Raw genomic sequence first — 22,882 nt, forward strand, 5'->3', positions numbered from 1 at the left:
ATACAAATGATAAAAACCAATGTGTTTTCATTATAATTAACTAAAATGTTCCTGATTTTCCGTTTATATTACCGATGGAAGATGTACACGTAAAACCGCTCTAATCCGGCTGAAACGTCGATATATGCAATAAAAACCGAACTTCTCCCCTTTTCAATATCCTACTCAGTATTTTAACGAGAAACAAATAGTTGATTAAAAATGAAGTATATAAGGTTAATTTCCAATCTATTATGTGTTTGCATCATTTTTATCGTATATTTAATGAATTAATACCCTAAGACTGAAAATTCACTAAAACGTGAAAAAACGGCAAAATATTGCCTAATTTGATGATATTTTGTTTAAATCACATGAAGGAAAATGAGATGATAAACGTCAAAATATTGCTAAATTCGATGATTTTTCGTACGAAACAAAATGCAAGAAAACTTGCTTAAAAAGCAATATTATGCGAAATTCTGAGATTTGAAGGCCAAATCACATATCGTGATACTACATGAAATAGTATCGAAATATTGGTAAAAACAAATATATTTACGTAAAATCACACTACATGAAAAACGTGAAAAAAGTCACTATTTTACCATATATGAGGTTTTTAACTTCAAATCATAGAGCGAGGTTTCGTATTATTTAGATCCAAGAAAAGACATATGACAATGTTGTTTCCAATACAAATGATAAAAACCTATGTGTTTTCATTAGAATTAACTAAAATGTTCCAGATTTTCCGTTTATATTACCGATGGAAGCTGTACACGAAAACCGCTCTATTCCGGATAAAACTTCGATATATGCCATAAAAGCAGAACTTCTCCCCTTTTCAATACTTTTCAATCGACTCAGTATTTTAACGAGAAACAAATAGTTGATTGAAAATGAAGTATTTAAGGTTATTATCTAATCAATTATGTGTTAGCATCATTTTTATCGTATATATAATGAATTAATACCCATAAACTGAAAATTCACAAAAAAGTGGAAAAACGGCAAAATATTGCCTAATTCGATGATATTTTGTTTTAATCACATAGAGGAAAAGGGGACGAAAAACTTCAAAATATTGCTAAATTCGATGATTTTTCGTAAGAAACAAAATGCAAGAAAACTTGCTTAAAATGCAATATTATGCGACATTCTGAGATTTGAAGGCCAAATCACATATCGTGATACTAGATGAAATAGTATCGAAATATTGGTATAAACAAATATATTTACGTAAAATCACACTACATAAAAAACGTGAAAAAAGTCACTAATATACCATATATGAGGATTTAAACTTCAAATCATAGAGCGAGGTTTCGTATTATTTAGATCCAAGAAAAGACATATGACAATGTTGTTTCCAATACAAATGATAAAAACCAATGTGTTTTCATTAGAATTAACTAAAATGTTCCTGATTTTCCGTTTATATTACCGATGGAAGATGTACACGAAAACCGCTCTATTCCGGCTGAAACGTCGATATATGCAATAAAAACCGAACTTCTCCCCTTTTCAATATCCTACTCAGTATTTTAACGAGAAACAAATAGTTGAGTGAAAATGAAGTATTTAAGGTTAATTTCTAACTAATTATGTGTTTGCATCATTTTTATCGTATATTTAATGAATTAATACCCATAGACTGAAAATTCACAAAAACGTGGAAAAACCGCAAAATATTGCCTAATTCGATGATATTTTGTTTTAATCACATAGAGGAAAAGGGGATAATAAACGTCAAAATATTGCTAAATTCGATGATTTTTCGTAAGAAACAAAATGCAAGAAAACCTGCTTAAAATGCAATATTATGCGACATTCTGAGATTTGAAGGCCAAATCACATATCGTGATACTACATTAAATAGTATCGAAATATTGGTGAAAATGAATATATTTACGTAATGTCAAACTACATGAAAAACGTGAAAAAAGTCACTATTTAACCATATTTGAGGATTTTAACTTCAAATCATAGAGCGAGGTTTCGTATAATTTAGATCCAAGAAAAGACATATGACAATGTTGTTTCCAATACAAATGATAAAAACCAATGTGTTTTCATTATAATTAACTAAAATGTTCCTGATTTTCCGTTTATATTACCGATGGAAGATGTACACGTAAAACCGCTCTAATCCGGCAGAAACGTCGATATATGCAATAAAAACCGAACTTCTCCCCTTTTCAATATCCTACTCAGTATTTTAACGAGAAACAAATAGTTGATTGAAAATGAAGTATTTAAGGTTAATTTCCAATCAATTATGTGTTTGCATCATTTTGATCGTATATTTAATGAATTAATACCCAAAGACTGAAAATTCACAAAAACGTGGAAAAACGGCAAAATATTGCCTAATTCGATGATATTTTGTTTAAATTACATGAAGGAAAAGGAGATGATAAACGTCAAAATATTGCTAAATTCGATGATTTTTCGTACGAAACAAAATGCAAGAAAACTTGCTTAAAATGGAATATTATGCGAAATTCTGAGATTTGAAGGCCAAATCACATATCATGATACTACATGAAATAGTATCGATATATTGGTAAAAACGAATATATTTACGTAAAATCACTCTACTTGAAAAACGTGAAAAAGGTCACTATTTTACCATATATGAGGATTTTAACTTCAAATCATAGAGCGAGGTTTCGTATTATATAGATCCAAGAAGAGACATATGACAATGTTGTTTCCAATACAAATGATAAAAACCAATGTGTTTTCATTAGAATTAACTAAAATGTTCCTGATTTTCCGTTTATATTACCGATGGAAGATGTACACGAAAACCGCTCTATTCCCTGCTGAAACGTCGATATATGCAATAAAAACAGAACTTCTCCCCTTTTCAATATCTTACTCAGTATTTTAACGAGAAACAAATAGTTGATTGAAAATGAAGTATTTAAGGTTATTATCTAATCAATTATGTGTTTGCATCATTTTTATCGTATATATAATGAATTAATACCCATAAACTGAAAATTCACAAAAACGTGGAATACGGCAAAATATTGCCTAAATCGATAATATTTTGTTTTAATCACATGAAGGAAAAGGAGATAATAAACGTCAAAATATTGCTAAATTCGATGATTTTTCGTACGAAACAAAATACAAGAAAACTTGCTTAAAATGCAATATTATGCGACATTCTGAGATTTCAAGGCCAAATCACATATCGTGATACTACATGAAATAGTATCGAAATATTGGTGAAAATGAATATATTTACGTAATGTCAAACTACATGAAAAACGTGAAAAAAGTCACTATTTAACCATATTTGAGGATTTTACCTTCAAATCATAGAGCGAGGTTTCGTATTATTTAGATCCGAGAAAAGACATATGACAAGGTTGTTTCCAATACAAATGATAAAACCAATCTGTTTTCATTAGAATTAACATTAGAATTAATTAGAATGTTCCTGATTTTCCGTTTATATTACCGATGGAAGATGTACACGTAAAACCGCTCTAATCCGGCTGAAACGTCGATATATGCAATAAAAACCGAACTTCTCCCCTTTTCAATATCCTACTCAGTATTTTAACGAGAAACAAATAGTTGATTGAAAATGAAGTATATAAGGTCAATTTCCAATCAATTATGTGTTTGCATCATTTTTATCGTATATTTAATGAATTAATACCCAAAGACTGAAAATTCACTAAAACGTGAAAAAACGGCAAAATATTGCCTAATTTGATGATATTTTGTTTAAATCACATGAAGGAAAATGAGATGATAAACGTCAAAATATTGCTAAATTCGATGATTTTTCGTACGAAACAAAATGCAAGAAAAATTGCTTAAAAAGCAATATTATGCGAAATTCTGAGATTTGAAGGCCAAATCACATATCGTGATACTACATGAAATAGTATCGAAATATTGGTAAAAACGAATATATTTACGTAAAATCACACTACATGAAAAACGTGAAAAAGTCACTATTTTACCATATATGAGGATTTTTAACTTCAAATCATAGAGCGAGGTTTCGTATTATTTAGATCCAAGAAAAGACATATGACAATGTTGTTTCCAATACAAATGATAAAAACCTATGTGTTTTTATTAGAATTAACTAAAATGTTCCAGATTTTCCGTTTATATTACCGATGGAAGCTGTACACGAAAACCGCTCTATTCCGGATAAAACTTCGATATATGCAATAAAAGCAGAACTTCTCCCCTTTTCAATATCTTACTCAGTATTTTAACGAGAAACAAATAGTTGATTGAAAATGAAGTATTTAAGGTTATTATCTAATCAATTATGTGTTAGCATCATTTTTATCGTATATATAATGAATTAATACCCATAAACTGAAAATTCACAAAAAAGTGGAAAAACGGCAAAATATTGCCTAATTCGATGATATTTTGTTTTAATCACATAGAGGAAAAGGGGACGAAAAACTTCAAAATATTGCTAAATTCGATGATTTTTCGTAAGAAACAAAATGCAAGAAAACTTGCTTAAAATGCAATATTATGCGACATTCTGAGATTTGAAGGCCAAATCACATATCGTGATACTACATGAAATAGTATCGAAATATTGGTATAAACAAATATATTTACGTAAAATCACACTACATAAAAAACGTGAAAAAAGTCACTAATATACCATATATGAGGATTTAAACTTCAAATCATAGAGCGAGGTTTCGTATTATTTAGATCCAAGAAAAGACATATGACAATGTTGTTTCCAATGCAAATGATAAAAACCAATGTGTTTTCATTAGAATTAACTAAAATGTTCCTGATTTTCCGTTTATATTACCGATGGAAGATGTACACGAAAACCGCTCTATTCCGGCTGAAACGTCGATATATGCAATAAAAACCGAACTTCTCCCCTTTTCAATATCCTACTCAGTATTTTAACGAGAAACAAATAGTTGAGTGAAAATGAAGTATTTAAGGTTAATTTCTAACTAATTATGTGTTTGCATCATTTTTATCGTATATTTAATGAATTAATACCCATAGACTGAAAATTCACAAAAACGTGGAAAAACCGCAAAATATTGCCTAATTCGATGATATTTTGTTTTAATCACATAGACGAAAAGGGGATAATAAACGTCAAAATATTGCTAAATTCGATGATTTTTCGTAAGAAACAAAATGCAAGAAAACTTGCTTAAAATGCAATATTATGCGAAATTCTGAGATTTGAAGGCCAAATCACATATCGTGATACTACATGAAATAGTATCGAAATATTGGTAAAAACGAATATATTTACGTAAAATCACACTACATGAAAAACGTGAAAAAAGTCACTATTTTACCATATATGAGGATTTTTAACTTCAAATCATAGAGCGAGGTTTCGTATTATTTAGATCCAAGAAAAGACATATGACAATGTTGTTTCCAATACAAATGATAAAAACCTATGTGTTTTCATTAGAATTAACTAAAATGTTCCAGATTTTCCGTTTATATTACCGATGGAAGCTGTACACGAAAACCGCTCTATTCCGGATAAAACTTCGATATATGCCATAAAAGCAGAACTTCTCCCCTTTTCAATATCTTACTCAGTATTTTAACGAGAAACAAATAGTTGATTGAAAATGAAGTATTTAAGGTTATTATCTAATCAATTATGTGTTAGCATCATTTTTATCGTATATATAATGAATTAATACCCATAAACTGAAAATTCACAAAAAAGTGGAAAAACGGCAAAATATTGCCTAATTCGATGATATTTTGTTTTAATCACATAGAGGAAAAGGGGACGAAAAACTTCAAAATATTGCTAAATTCGATGATTTTTCGTAAGAAACAAAATGCAAGAAAACTTGCTTAAAATGCAATATTATGCGACATTCTGATATTTGAAGGCCAAATCACATATCGTGATACTACATGAAATAGTATCGAAATATTGGTATAAACAAATATATTTACGTAAAATCACACTACATAAAAAACGTGAAAAAAGTCACTAATATACCATATATGAGGATTTAAACTTCAAATCATAGAGCGAGGTTTCGTATTATTTAGATCCAAGAAAAGACATATGACAATGTTGTTTCCAATACAAATGATAAAAACCAATGTGTTTTCATTAGAATTAACTAAAATGTTCCTGATTTTCCGTTTATATTACCGATGGAAGATGTACACGAAAACCGCTCTATTCCGGCTGAAACGTCGATATATGCAATAAAAACCGAACCTCTCCCCTTTTCAATATCCTACTCAGTATTTTAACGAGAAACAAATAGTTGAGTGAAAATGAAGTATTTAAGGTTAATTTCTAACTAATTATGTGTTTGCATCATTTTTATCGTATATTTAATGAATTAATACCCATAGACTGAAAATTCACAAAAACGTGGAAAAACCGCAAAATATTGCCTAATTCGATGATATTTTGTTTTAATCACATAGACGAAAAGGGGATAATAAACGTCAAAATATTGCTAAATTCGATGATTTTTCGTAAGAAACAAAATGCAAGAAAACCTGCTTAAAATGCAATATTATGCGACATTCTGAGATTTGAAGGCCAAATCACATCGTGATACTACATTAAATAGTATCGAAATATTGGTGAAAATGAATATATTTACGTAATGTCAAACTACATGAAAAACGTGAAAAAAGTCACTATTTAACCATATTTGAGGATTTTAACTTCAAATCATAGAGCGAGGTTTCGTATTATTTAGATCCAAGAAAAGACATATGACAAGATTGTTTCCAATACAAATGATAAAACCAATCTGTTTTCATTAGAATTAACTAAAATGTTCCTGATACTGAGTAGGATATTGAAAAGGGGAGAAGTTCGGTTTTTATTGCATATATCGACGTTTCAGCCGGATTAGAGCGGTTTTACGTGTACATCTTCCATCGGTAATATAAACGGAAAATCAGGAACATTCTAATTAATTCTAATGTTAATTCTAATGAAAACAGATTGGTTTTATCATTTGTATTGGAAACAACCTTGTCATATGTCTTTTCTTGGATCTAAATAATACGAAACCTCGCTCTATGTTTTGAAGTTAAAATCCTCAAATATGGTTAAATAGTGACTTTTTTCACGTTTTTCATGTAGTTTGACATTACGTAAATATATTCATTTATACCAATATTTCGATACTATTTCATGTAGTATCACGATACGTGATTTGGCCTTCAAATCTCAGAATTTCGCATAATATTGCATTTTAAGCAAATTTTCTTGCATTTTGTTTCGTACGAAAAACCATCGAATTTAGCAATATTTTGACGTTTATCATCTCCTTTTCCTTCATGTGATTTAAACAAAATATCATCGAATTAGGCAATATTTTGCCGTTTTTCCACGTTTTTGTGAATTTTCAGTCTTTCGGTAATAATTCATTAAATATTCAATAAAAATGATGCAAACACATAATTGGTTGGAAATTAACCTTAAATACTTCATTTTCGATCAACTATTTGTTACTCGTTAAAATACTGAGTAGGATATTGAAAAGGGGAGAAGTTCGGTTTTTATTGCATATATCGACGTTTCAGCCGGATTTGAGCGGTTTTACGTTTACATCTTCCATCGGTAATATAAACGGAAAATCAGGAACATTCTAATTAATTCTAATGTTAATTCTAATGAAAACAGATCGGTTTTATCATTTGTATTGGATACAACCTTGTCATATGTCTTTTCTTGGATCTAAATAATACGAAACCTCGCTCTATGATTTGAAGTTAAAATCCTCAAATATGGTTAAATAGTGACTTTTTTCACGTTTTTCATGTAGTTTGACATTACGTAAATATATTCATTTTCACCAATATTTCGATACTATTTCATGTAGTATCACGATATGTGATTTGGCCTTGAAATCTCAGAATGTCGCATAATATTGCATTTGAAGCAAGTTTTCTTGTATTTTGTTTCGGTCGAAAAATCATCGAATTTAGCAATATTTTGACGTTTATTATCTCCTTTTCCTTCATGTTATTAAAACAAAATATCATCGAATTAGGCAATATTTTGCCGTTTTTCCACGTTTTTGGGAATTTTCAGTTTATGGGTATTAATTCATTATATATACGATAAAAATGATGCAAACACATAATTGATTAGATAATAACCTTAAATACTTCATTTTCAATCAACTATTTGTTTCTCGTTAAAATACTGAGTAAGATATTGAAAAGGGAAGAAGTTCTGTTTTTATTGCATATATCGACATTTCAGCCGGAATAGAGCGGTTTTCGTGTACATCTTCCATCGGTAATATTAACGGAAAATCAGGAACATTTTAATTAATTCTAATGAAAACACATTGGTTTTTATCATTTGTATTGGAAACAACATTGTCATGTCTTTTCTTGGATCTAAATAATACGAAACCTAGCTCTATGATTTGAAGTTAAAATCCTCATGTATGGTTAAATAGCGACTTTTTTCACGTTTTTCATGTAGTTTGACATGAAAATATATATTCATTTTTACCAATATTTCGATACTATTTCATGTAGTATCACGATATGTGATTTGGCCTTGAAATCTCAGAATGTCGCAAAATATTGCATTTTAAGCAAGTTTTCTTGTATTTTGTTTCGTACGAAAAATCATCGAATTTAGCAATATTTTGACGTTTATTATCTCCTTTTCCTTCATGTTATTAAAACAAAATATCATCGAATTAGACAATATTTTGCCGTTTTTCCACGTTTTTGTGAATTTTCAGTTTATGGGTTTTTATTCATTATATATACGATAAAAATTATGCAAACACATAATTGATTAGAAAATAACCTTAAATACTTCATTTTCAATCAACTATTTGTTTCTTGTTAAAATACTGAGTAAGATATTGAAAAGGGGAGAAGTTCTGTTTTTATTGCATATATCGAAATTTCAGCCGGAATAGAGCGGTTTTCGTGTACATCTTCATCCGGTAATATAAACGGAAAATCAGGAACATTTTAATTAATTCTATTGAAAACACATTGGTTCTTATCTTTTGTATTGGAAACAACATTGTCATATATCTTTTCTTGGATCTAAATAATACGAAACCTCGCTCTATGATTTGAAGTTAAAATCCTTATATATGGTTAAATAGTGACTTTTTAACGTTTTTCAAGTAGTTTGACATTACGAAAATATATTCATTTTTACCAATATTTCGATACTATTTCATGTAGTATCACGATATGTGATTTGGCCTTCAAATCTCAGAATGTCGCATAATATTGCATTTTAAGCAAGTTTTCTTGCATTTTGTTTCTTACGAAAAATCATCGAATTTAGCAATATTTTGAAGTTTATCGTCCCCTTTTCCTCTATGTGATTAAAACAAAATATCATCGAATTAGGCAATATTTTGTCGTTTTTCCACTTTTTTGTGAATTTTCAGTTTATGGGTATATACGATAAAAATGATGCTAACACATAATTCATTAGATAATAACCTTAAATACTTCATTTTCAATCAACTATTTGTTTCTCGTTAAAATACTGAGTAAGATATTGAAAAGGGGAGAAGTTCTGGTTTTATTGCATATATCGACGTTTCAGCCGGAATAGAGCGGTTTTCTTGTACATCTTCCATCGGTAATATAAACGGAAAATCAGGAACATTCTAATTAATTCTAATGTTAATTCTAATGAAAAGAGATTGGTTTTATCATTTGTATTGGAAACAACCTTGTCATATGTCTTTTCTTGGATCTAAATAAGACGAAACCTCGCTCTATGATTTGAAGTTAAAATCCTCATATATGGTATAATAGTGACTTTTTTCACGTTTTTCAAGTAGTGTGATTTTACGTAAATATATTCGTTTTTACCAATATTTCGATACTATTTCATGTAGTATCACGATATGTGATTTGGCCTTCAATTCTCAAAATTTCGCATAATATTGCATTTTAAGCAAGTTTGCTATATCATTTTGTTTTAATCACATGGAGGAAAAGGAGATAATAAACGTCAAAATATTGCTAAATTCGATGATTTTTCGTACGATACAATATACAAGAAAACTTGCTTAAAACGCAATATTATGCGACATTCTGAGATTTCAAGGCCGAATCACATATCGTGATACTACATGAAATAGTATCGAAATATAGGTGAAAATGAATATATTTACATAATGTCAAACTACATGAAAAACGTGAAAAAGTCACTATTTAACCATATTTGAGGATTTTAACTTCAAATCATAGAGCGAGGTTTCGTATTATTTAGATCCAAGAAAAGACATATGACAAGGTTGTTTCCAATACAAATGATAAAACCAATCTGTTTCATTAGAATTAACATTAGAATTAATTAGAATGTTCCTGATTTTCCGTTTATATTACCGATGGAAGATGTACACGTAAAACCGCTCTAATCCGGCTGAAACGTCGATATATGCAATAAAAACCGAACTTCTCCCCTTTTCAATATCCTACTCAGTATTTTAACGAGAAACAAATAGTTGATTGAAAATGAAGTAAATAAGGTTAATTTCCAATCAATTGTGTGTTTGCATCATTTTTATCGTATATTTAATGAATTAATACCCAAAGACTGAAAATTCACTAAAACGTGGAAAAACGGCAAAATATTGCCTAATTCGATGATATTTTGTTTAAATCACATGAAGGAAAAGGAGATGATAAACGTCAAAATATTGCTAAATTCGATGATTTTTCGTACGAAACAAAATGCAAGAAAACTTGCTTAAAATGCAATATTATGCGAAATTCTGAGATTTGAAGGCCAAATCACATATCGTGATACTACATGAAATAGTATCGAAATATTGGTATAAATGAATATATTTACGTAATGTCAAACTACATGAAAAACGTGAAAAAAGTCACTATTTAACCATATTTGAGGATTTTAACTTCAAATCATAGAGCGAGGTTTCGTATTATTTAGATCCAAGAAAAGACATATGACAAGGTTGTATCCAATACAAATGATAAAGCCAATCTGTTTTCATTAGAATTAACATTAGAATTAATTAGAATGTTCCTGATTTTCCGTTTATATTACCGATGGAAGATGTACACGAAAACCGCTCTAATACGGCTGAAACGTCGATATATGCAATAAAAACCGAACTTCTCCCCTTTTCAATATCCTACTCAGTATTTTAACGAGAAACAAATAGTTGATTGAAAATGAAGTATTTAAGGTTAATTTCCAATCAATTATGTGTTTGCATCATTTTTATTGTATATTTAATGAATTAATACCCATAAACTGAAAATTCACAGAAACGTGGAAAAACGGCAAAATATTGCCTAATTCGATGATATTTTGTTTAAATCACATAGAGGAAAAGGAGATGATAAACGTCAAAATATTGCTAAATTCGATGATATTTCGTACGAAACAAAATGCAAGAAAACTTGCTTAAAATGCAATATTATGCGACATTCTGAGATTTGAAGGCCAAATCACATATCGTGATACTACATGAAATAGTAACGAAATATTGGTAAAAATGAATATATTTACGTAATGTCAAACTACTTGAAAAACGTGAAAAAAGTCACTATTGAACCATATATAAGGATTTTAACTTCAAATCATAGAGCGAGGTTTCGTATTATTTAGATCCAAGAAAAGACATATGACAATGTTGTTTCCAATCCAAATGATAAAAACCAATGTGTTTTCATTAGAATTAATTAAAATGTTCCTGATTTTCCGTTTATATTACCGATGGAAGATGTACACGAAAACCGCTCTATTCCAACTGAAATTTCGATATGCAATAGAAACAGAACTTCTCCCCTTTTAAATATCTTACTCAGTATTTTAACGAGAAACAAATAGTTGATTGAAAATGAAGTATTTAAGGTTATTATCTAATCAATTATGTGTTTGCATCATTTTTATCGTATATATAATGAATTAATACCCATAAACTGAAAATTCACAAAAACGTGGAAAAACGGCAAAATATTGCCTAATTCGATGATATTTTGTTTAAATCACATGAAGGAAAAGGAGATGATAAACGTCAAAATATTGCTAAATTCGATGATTTTTCGTACGAAACAAAATGCAAGAAAACTTGCTTAAAATGCAATATTATGCGAAATTCTGAGATTTGAAGGCCAAATCACATATCGTGATACTACATGAAATAGTATCGAAATATTGGTATAAATGAATATATTTACGTAATGTCAAACTACATGAAAAACGTGAAAAAAGTCACTATTTAACCATATTCGAGGATTTTAACTTCAAATCATAGAGCGAGGTTTCGTATTATTTAGATCCAAGAAAAGACATATGACAAGGTTGTTTCCAATACAAATGATAAAACCAATCTGTTTTCATTAGAATTAACATTAGAATTAATTAGAATGTTCCTGATTTTCCGTTTATATTACCGATGGAAGATGTACACGTAAAACCGCTCTAATCCGGCTGAAACGTCGATATATGCAATAAAAACCGAACTTCTCTGCTTTTCAATATCCTACTCAGTATTTTAACGAGAAACAAATAGTTAATTGAAAATGAAGTATTTAAGGCTAATTTCCAATCAATTATGTGTTTGCATCATTTTTATCGTATTTTTAATGAATTAATACCTATAAACTGAAAATTCACAGAAACGTGGAAAAACTGGCAAAATATTGCCTAATTCGATGATATTTTGTTTAAATCACATGAAGGAAAAGATGATAAATGTCAAAATATTGCTAAATTCGATGATTTTTCGTACGAAACAAAACGCAAGAAAACTTGCTTAAAATGCAATATTATGCGACATTCTGAGATTTGAAGGCCAAATCACATATCGTGATACTACATGAAATAGTATCGAAATATTGGTGAAAATGAACATATTTACGTAATGTCAAACTACATGAAAATCGTGAAAAAAGTCACTATTTACCCTTATATGAGGATTTTAACTTCAAATCATAGAGCGAGGTTTCGTATTATTTAGATCCAAGAAAAGACATATGACAAGGTTGTATCCAATACAAATGATAAAGCCAATCTGTTTTCATTAGAATTAACATTAGAATTAATTAGAATGTTCCTGATTTTCCGTTTATATTACCGATGGAAGATGTACACGAAAACCGCTCTAATACGGCTGAAACGTCGATATATGCAATAAAAACAGAACTTCTCCCCTTTTCAATATCCTACTCAGTATTTTAACGAGAAACAAATAGTTGATTGAAAATGAAGTATTTAAGGTTAATTTCCAATCAATTATGTGTTTGCATCATTTTTATTGTATATTTAATGAATTAATACCCATAAACTGAAAATTCACAGAAACGTGGAAAAACGGCAAAATATTGCCTAATTCGATGATATTTTGTTTAAATCACATAGAGGAAAAGGAGATGATAAACGTCAAAATATTGCTAAATTCGATGATATTTCGTACGAAACAAAATGCAAGAAAACTTGCTTAAAATGCAATATTATGCGACATTCTGAGATTTGAAGGCCAAATCACATATCGTGATACTACATGAAATAGTATCGAAATATTGGTAAAAATGAATATATTTACGTAATGTCAAACTACTTGAAAAACGTGAAAAAAGTCACTATTGAACCATATATAAGGATTTTAACTTCAAATCATAGAGCGAGGTTTCGTATTATTTAGATCCAAGAAAAGACATATGACAATGTTGTTTCCAATACAAATGATAAAAACCAATGTGTTTTCATTAGAATTAATTAAAATGTTCCTGATTTTCCGTTTATATTACCGATGGAAGATGTACACGAAAACCGCTCTATTCCAACTGAAATTTCGATATGCAATAAAAACAGAACTTCTCCCCTTTTCAATATCTTACTCAGTATTTTAACGAGAAACAAATAGTTGATTGAAAATGAAGTATTTAAGGTTATTATCTAATCAATTATGTGTTTGCATCATTTTTATCGTATATATAATGAATTAATACCCATAAACTGAAAATTCACAAAAACGTGGAAAAACGGCAAAATATTGCCTAATTCGATGATATTTTGTTTAAATCACATGAAGGAAAAGGAGATGATAAACGTCAAAATATTGCTAAATTCGATGATTTTTCGTACGAAACAAAATGCAAGAAAACTTGCTTAAAATGCAATATTATGCGACATTCTGAGATTTGAAGGCCAAATCACATATCGTGATACTACATGAAATAGTATCGAAATATTGGTGAAAATGAACATATTTACGTAATGTCAAACTACATGAAAATCGTGAAAAAAGTCACTATTTACCCTTATATGAGGATTTTAACTTCAAATCATAGAGCGAGGTTTCGTATTATTTAGATCCAAGAAAAGACATATGACAAGGTTGTATCCAATACAAATGATAAAGCCAATCTGTTTTCATTAGAATTAACATTAGAATTAATTAGAATGTTCCTGATTTTCCGTTTATATTACCGATGGAAGATGTACACGAAAACCGCTCTAATACGGCTGAAACGTCGATATATGCAATAAAAACAGAACTTCTCCCCTTTTCAATATCCTACTCAGTATTTTAACGAGAAACAAATAGTTGATTGAAAATGAAGTATTTAAGGTTAATTTCCAATCAATTATGTGTTTGCATCATTTTTATTGTATATTTAATGAATTAATACCCATAAACTGAAAATTCACAGAAACGTGGAAAAACGGCAAAATATTGCCTAATTCGATGATATTTTGTTTAAATCACATAGAGGAAAAGGAGATGATAAACGTCAAAATATTGCTAAATTCGATGATATTTCGTACGAAACAAAATGCAAGAAAACTTGCTTAAAATGCAATATTATGCGACATTCTGAGATTTGAAGGCCAAATCACATATCGTGATACTACATGAAATAGTATCGAAATATTGGTAAAAATGAATATATTTACGTAATGTCAAACTACTTGAAAAACGTGAAAAAAGTCACTATTGAACCATATATAAGGATTTTAACTTCAAATCATAGAGCGAGGTTTCGTATTATTTAGATCCAAGAAAAGACATATGACAATGTTGTTTCCAATACAAATGATAAAAACCAATGTGTTTTCATTAGAATTAATTAAAATGATCCTGATTTTCCGTTTATATTACCGATGGAAGATGTACACGAAAACCGCTCTATTCCAACTGAAATTTCGATATGCAATAAAAACAGAACTTCTCCCCTTTTCAATATCTTACTCAGTATTTTAACAAGAAACAAATAGTTGATTGAAAATGAAGTATTTAAGGTTATTATCTAATCAATTATGTGTTTGCATCATTTTTATCGTATATATAATGAATTAATACCCATAAACTGAAAATTCACAAAAACGTGGAAAAACGGCAAAATATTGCCTAATTCGATGATATTTTGTTTAAATCACATGAAGGAAAAGGAGATGATAAACGTCAAAATATTGCTAATATCGATGATTTTTCGTACGAAACAAAATGCAAGAAAACTTGCTTAAAATGCAATATTATGCGAAATTCTGAGATTTGAAGGCCAAATCACATATCGTGATACTACATGAAATAGTATCGAAATATTGGTATAAATGAATATATTTACGTAATGTCAAACTACATGAAAAACGTGAAAAAAGTCACTATTTAACCATATTTGAGGATTTTAACTTCAAATCATAGAGCGAGGTTTCGTATTATTTAGATCCAAGAAAAGACATATGACAAGGTTGTATCCAATACAAATGATAAAGCCAATCTGTTTTCATTAGAATTAACATTAGAATTAATTAGAATGTTCCTGATTTTCCGTTTATATTACCGATGGAAGATGTACACGAAAACCGCTCTAATACGGCTGAAACGTCGATATATGCAATAAAAACCGAACTTCTCCCCTTTTCAATATCCTACTCAGTATTTTAACGAGAAATAAATAGTTGATTGAAAATGAAGTATTTAAGGTTAATTTCCAATCAATTATGTGTTTGCATCATTTTTATTGTATATTTAATGAATTAATACCCATAAACTGAAAATTCACAGAAACGTGGAAAAACGGCAAAATATTGCCTAATTCGATGATATTTTGTTTAAATCACATAGAGGAAAAGGAGATAATAAACGTCAAAATATTGCTAAATTCGATGATATTTCGTACGAAACAAAATGCAAGAAAACTTGCTTAAAATGCAATATTATGCGACATTCTGAGATTTGAAGGCCAAATCACATATCGTGATACTACATGAAATAGTATCGAAATATTGGTAAAAATGAATATATTTACGTAATGTCAAACTACTTGAAAAACGTGAAAAAAGTCACTATTGAACCATATATAAGGATTTTAACTTCAAATCATAGAGCGAGGTTTCGTATTATTTAGATCCAAGAAAAGACATATGACAATGTTGTTTCCAATACAAATGATAAAAACCAATGTGTTTTCATTAGAATTAATTAAAATGATCCTGATTTTCCGTTTATATTACCGATGGAAGATGTACACGAAAACCGCTCTATTCCAACTGAAATTTCGATATGCAATAAAAACAGAACTTCTCCCCTTTTCAATATCTTACTCAGTATTTTAACGAGAAACAAATAGTTGATTGAAAATGAAGTATTTAAGGTTATTATCTAATCAATTATGTGTTTGCATCATTTTTATCGTATATATAATGAATTAATACCCATAAACTGAAAATTCACAAAAACGTGGAAAAACGGCAAAATATTGCCTAATTCGATGATATTTTGTTTAAATCACATGAAGGAAAAGGAGATGATAACGTCAAAATATTGCTAATATCGATGATTTTTCGTACGAAACAAAATGCAAGAAAACTTGCTTAAAATGCAATATTATGCGAAATTCTGAGATTTGAAGGCCAAATCACATATCGTGATACTACATGAAATAGTATCGAAATATTGGTATAAATGAATATATTTACGTAATGTCAAACTACATGAAAAACGTGAAAAAAGTCACTATTTAACCATATTTGAGGATTTTAACTTCAAATCATAGAGCGAGGTTTCGTATTATTTAGATCCAAGAAAAGACATATGACAAGGTTGTATCCAATACAAATGATAAAGCCAATCTGTTTTCATTAGAATTAACATTAGAATTAATTAGAATGTTCCTGATTTTCCGTTTATATTACCGATGGAAGATGTACACGAAAACCGCTCTAATACGGCTGAAACGTCGATATATGCAATAAAAACCGAACTTCTCCCCTTTTCAATATCCTACTCAGTATTTTAACGAGAAATAAATAGTTGATTGAAAATGAAGTATTTAAGGTTAATTTCCAATCAATTATGTGTTTGCATCATTTTTATTGTATATTTAATGAATTAATACCCATAAACTGAAAATTCACAGAAACGTGGAAAAACGGCAAAATATTGCCTAATTCGATGATATTTTGTTTAAATCACATAGAGGAAAAGGAGATGATAAACGTCAAAATATTGCTAAATTCGATGATATTTCGTACGAAACAAAATGCAAGAAAACTTGCTTAAAATGCAATATTATGCGACATTCTGAGATTTGAAGGCCAAATCACATATCGTGATACTACATGAAATAGTATCGAAATATTGGTAAAAATGAATATATTTACGTAATGTCAAACTACTTGAAAAACGTGAAAAAAGTCACTATTGAACCATATATAAGGATTTTAACTTCAAATCATAGAGCGAGGTTTCGTATTATTTAGATCCAAGAAAAGACATATGACAATGTTGTTTCCAATACAAATGATAAAAACCAATGTGTTTTCATTAGAATTAATTAAAATGTTCCTGATTTTCCGTTTATATTACCGATGGAAGATGTACACGAAAACCGCTCTATTCCAACTGAAATTTCGATATGCAATAAAAACAGAACTTCTCCCCTTTTCAATATCTTACTCGGTATTTTAACGAGAAACAAATAGTTGATTGAAAATGAAGTATTTAAGGTTATTATCTAATCAATTATGTGTTTGCATCATTTTTATCGTACATATAATGAATTAATACCCATAAACTGAAAATTCACAAAAACGTGGAAAAACGGCAAAATATTGCCTAATTCGATGATATTTTGTTTAAATCACATGAAGGAAAAGGAGATGATAAACGTCAAAATATTGCTAAATTCGATGATTTTTCGTACGAAACAAAATGCAAGAAAACTTGCTTAAAATGCAATATTATGCGAAATTCTGAAATTTGAAGGCCAAATCACATATCGTGATACTACATGAAATAGTATCGAAATATTGGTATAAATGAATATATTTACGTAATGTCAAACTACATGAAAAACGTGAAAAAAGTCACTATTTAACCATATTTGAGGATTTTAACTTCAAATCATAGAGCGAGGTTTCGTATTATTTAGATCCAAGAAAAGACATATGACAAGGTTGTATCCAATACAAATGATAAAGCCAATCTGTTTTCATTAGAATTAACATTAGAATTAATTAGAATGTTCCTGATTTTCCGTTTATATTACCGATGGAAGATGTACACGAAAACCGCTCTAATACGGCTGAAACGTCGATATATGCAATAAAAACCGAACTTCTCCCCTTTTCAATATCCTACTCAGTATTTTAACGAGAAACAAATAGTTGATTGAAAATGAAGTATTTAAGGTTAATTTCCAATCAATTATGTGTTTGCATCATTTTTATTGTATATTTAATGAATTAATACCCATAAACTGAAAATTCACAGAAACGTGGAAAAACGGCAAAACATTGCCTAATTCGATGATATTTTGTTTAAATCACATAGAGGAAAAGGAGATGATAAACGTCAAAATATTGCTAAATTCGATGATATTTCGTACGAAACAAAATGCAAGAAAACTTGCTTAAAATGCAATATTATGCGACATTCTGAGATTTGAAGGCCAAATCACATATCGTGATACTTTATGAAATAGTATCGAAATATTGGTAAAAATGAATATATTTACGTAATGTCAAACTACTTGAAAAACGTGAAAAAAGTCACTATTTAACCATATTTGAGGATTTTAACTACAAATCATAGAGCGAGGTTTCGTATTATTTAGATCCAAGAAAAGACATATGACAAGGTTGTTTCCAATTCAAATGATAAAACCAATCTGTTTTCATTAGAATTAACATTAGAATTAATTAGAATGTTCCTGATTTTCCGTTTATATTACCGATGGAAGATGTACACGTAAAACCGCTCTAATCCGGCTGAAACGTCGATATATGCAATAAAAACCGAACTTCTCTGCTTTTCAATATCCTACTCAGTATTTTAACGAGAAACAAATAGTTAATTGAAAATGAAGTATTTAAGGCTAATTTCCAATCAATTATGTGTTTGCATCATTTTTATCGTATTTTTAATGAATTAATACCTATAAACTGAAAATTCACAGAAACGTGGAAAAACTGGCAAAATATTGCCTAATTCGATGATATTTTGTTTAAATCACATGAAGGAAAAGATGATAAATGTCAAAATATTGCTAAATTCGATGATTTTTCGTACGAAACAAAATGCAAGAAAACTTGCTTAAAATGCAATATTATGCGAAATTCTGAGATTTGAAGGCCAAATCACATATCGTGATACTACATGAAATAGTATCGAAATATTGGTAAAAACGAATATATTTACGTAAAATCACACTACTTGAAAAACGTGAAAAAAGTCACTATTTTACCATATATGAGGATTTTAACTTCAAATCATAGAGCGAGGTTTCGTATTATTTAGATCCAAGAAAAGATATATGACAATGTTGTTTCCAATACAAATGATAAAAACCAATGTGTTTTCATTAGAATTAACTAAAATGTTCCTGATTTTCCGTTTATATTACCTATGGAAGATGTACACGTAAAACCGCTCTAATCCGGCTGAAACGTCGATATATGCAATAAAAACCGAACTTCTCCCCTTTTCAATATCCTACTCAGTATTTTAACGAGAAACAAATAGTTGAGTGAAAATGAAGTATTTAAGATTAATTTCTAACTAATTATGCGTTTGCATCATTTTTATCGTATATTTAATGAATAGACTGAAAATGAAAAACCCATAGACTGAAAATTCACAAAAACGTGGAAAAACCGCAAAATATTGCCTAATTCGATGATATTTTGTTTTAATCACATAGAGGAAAAGGGGATAATAAACGTCAAAATATTGCTAAATTCGATGATTTGTCGTAAGAAACAAAATGCAAGAAAACCTGCTTAAAATGCAATATTATGCGACATTCTGAGATTTGAAGGCCAAATCACATATCGTGATACTACATTAAATAGTATCGAAATATTGGTGAAAATGAATATATTTACGTAATGTCAAACTACATGAAAAACGTGAAAAAAGTCACTATTTAACCATATTTGATGGTTTTAACTTCAAATCATAGAGCGAGGTTTCGTATTATTTAGATCCAAGAAAAGACATATGACAAGGTTGTTACCAATACAAATGATAAAACCAATCTGTTTTCATTAGAATTAACATTAGAATTAATTAGAATGTTCCTGATTTTCCGTTTATATTACCGATGGAAGATGTAAACGTAAAACCGCTCTAATCCGGCTGAAACGTCGATATATGCAATAAAAACCGAACTTTTCCCCTTTTCATTATCCTACTCAGTATTTTAACGAGAAACAAATAGTTGATTGAAAATGAAGTATTTAAGGTTAATTTCCAATCAATTATGTGTTTGCATCATTTTGATCGTATATTTAATGAATTAATACCCAAAGACTGAAAATTCACAAAAACGTGGAAAAACGGCAAAATATTGCCTAATTCGATGATATTTTGTTTAAATTAGATGAAGGAAAAGGAGATGATAAACGTCAAAATATTGCTAAATTCGATGATTTTTCGTACGAAACAAAATGCAAGAAAACTTGCTTAAAATGCAATATTATGCGAAATTCTGAGATTTGAAGGCCAAATCACATATCATGATACTACATGAAATAGTATCGAAATATTGGTAAAAACGAATATATTTACGTAAAATCACACTACTTGAAAAACGTGAAAAAGGTCACTATTTTACCATATATGAGGATTTTAACTTCATATCATAGAGCGAGGTTTCGTATTATTTAGATCCAAGAAAAGACATATGACAATGTTGTTTCCAATACAAATGATAAAAACCAATGTGTTTTCATTAGAATTAACTAAAATGTTCGTGATTTTCCGTTTATATTACCGATGGAAGATGTACACGAAAACCGCTCTATTCCGGCTGAAACGTCGATGTATGCAATAAAAACAGAACTTCTCCCCTTTTCAATATCTTACTCAGTATTTTAACGAGAAACAAATAGTTGATTGAAAATGAAGTATTTAAGGTTATTATCTAATCAATTATGTGTTTGCATCATTTTTATCGTATATATAATGAATTAATACCCATAAACTGAAAATTCACAAAAACGTGGAAAACGGCAAAATATTGCCTAAATAGATAATATTTTGTTTTAATCACATGAAGGAAAAGGAGATAATAAACGTCAAAATATTGCTAAATTCGATGATTTTTCGTACGAAACAAAATACAAGAAAACTTGCTTAAAACGCAATATTATGCGACATTCTGAGATTTCAAGGCCAAATCACATATCGTGATACTGCATGAAATAGTATCGAAATATTGGTGAAAATGAATATATTTACGTAATGTCAAACTACATGAAAAACGTGAAAAAAGTCACTATTTAACCATATATGAGGATTTTAACTTCAAATCATAGAGCGAGGTTTCGTATTATTTAGATCCAAGAAAAGACATATGACAAGGTTGTTTCCAATACAAATGATAAAACCAATCTGTTTTCATTAGAATTAACATTAGAATTAATTAGAATGTTCCTGATTTTCCGTTTATATTACCGATGGAAGATGTACACGTAAAACCGCTCTAATCCGGCTGAAACGTCGATATATGCAATAAAAGCAGAACTTCTCCCCTTTTCAATATCTTACTCAGTATTTTAACGAGAAACAAATAGTTGATTGAAAATGAAGTATTTAAGGTTATTATCTAATGAATTATGTGTTAGCATCATTTTTATCGTATATACCCATAAACTGAAAATTCACAAAAAAGTGGAAAAACGGCAAAATATTGCCTAATTCGATGATATTTTGTTTTAATCACATAAAGGAAAAGGGGACGATAAATTTCAAAATATTGCTAAATTCGATGATTTTTCGTAAGAAACAAAATGCAAGAAAACTTGCTTAAAATGCAATATTATGCGACATTCTGAGATTTGAAGGCCAAATCACATATCGTAATACTATATGAAATAGTATCGAAATATTGGTATAAATGTTTATATATTTACGTAAAATCACACTACATAAAAAAAGTGAAAAAAGTCACTAATATACCATACATGAGGATTTAAACTTCAAATCATAGAGCGAGGTTTCGTATTATTTAGATCCAAGAAAAGACATATGACAATGTTGTTTCCAATACAAATGATAAAAACCAATGTGTTTTCATTAGAATTAACTAAAATGTTCCTGATTTTCCGATTATATTACCGATGGAAGATGTACACGTAAAACCGCTCTAATCCGGCTGAAACGTCGATATATGCAATAAAAACCGAACTTCTCCCCTATTCAATATCCTTCTCAGTATTTTAACGAGAAACAAATAGTTGAGTGAAAATGAAGTATTTAAGGTTAATTTCTAACTAATTATGTGTTTGCATCATTTTTATCGTATATTTAATGAATTAATACCCATAGACTGAAAATTCACAAAAACGTGGAAAAACCGCAAAATATTGCCTAATTCGATGATATTTTGTTTTAACCACATAGAGGAAAAGGGGATAATAAACGTCAAA

Source organism: Procambarus clarkii, chromosome 77 (assembly GCF_040958095.1).
Source record: "Procambarus clarkii isolate CNS0578487 chromosome 77, FALCON_Pclarkii_2.0, whole genome shotgun sequence".
NCBI classification, from domain to species: domain Eukaryota; kingdom Metazoa; phylum Arthropoda; class Malacostraca; order Decapoda; family Cambaridae; genus Procambarus; species Procambarus clarkii.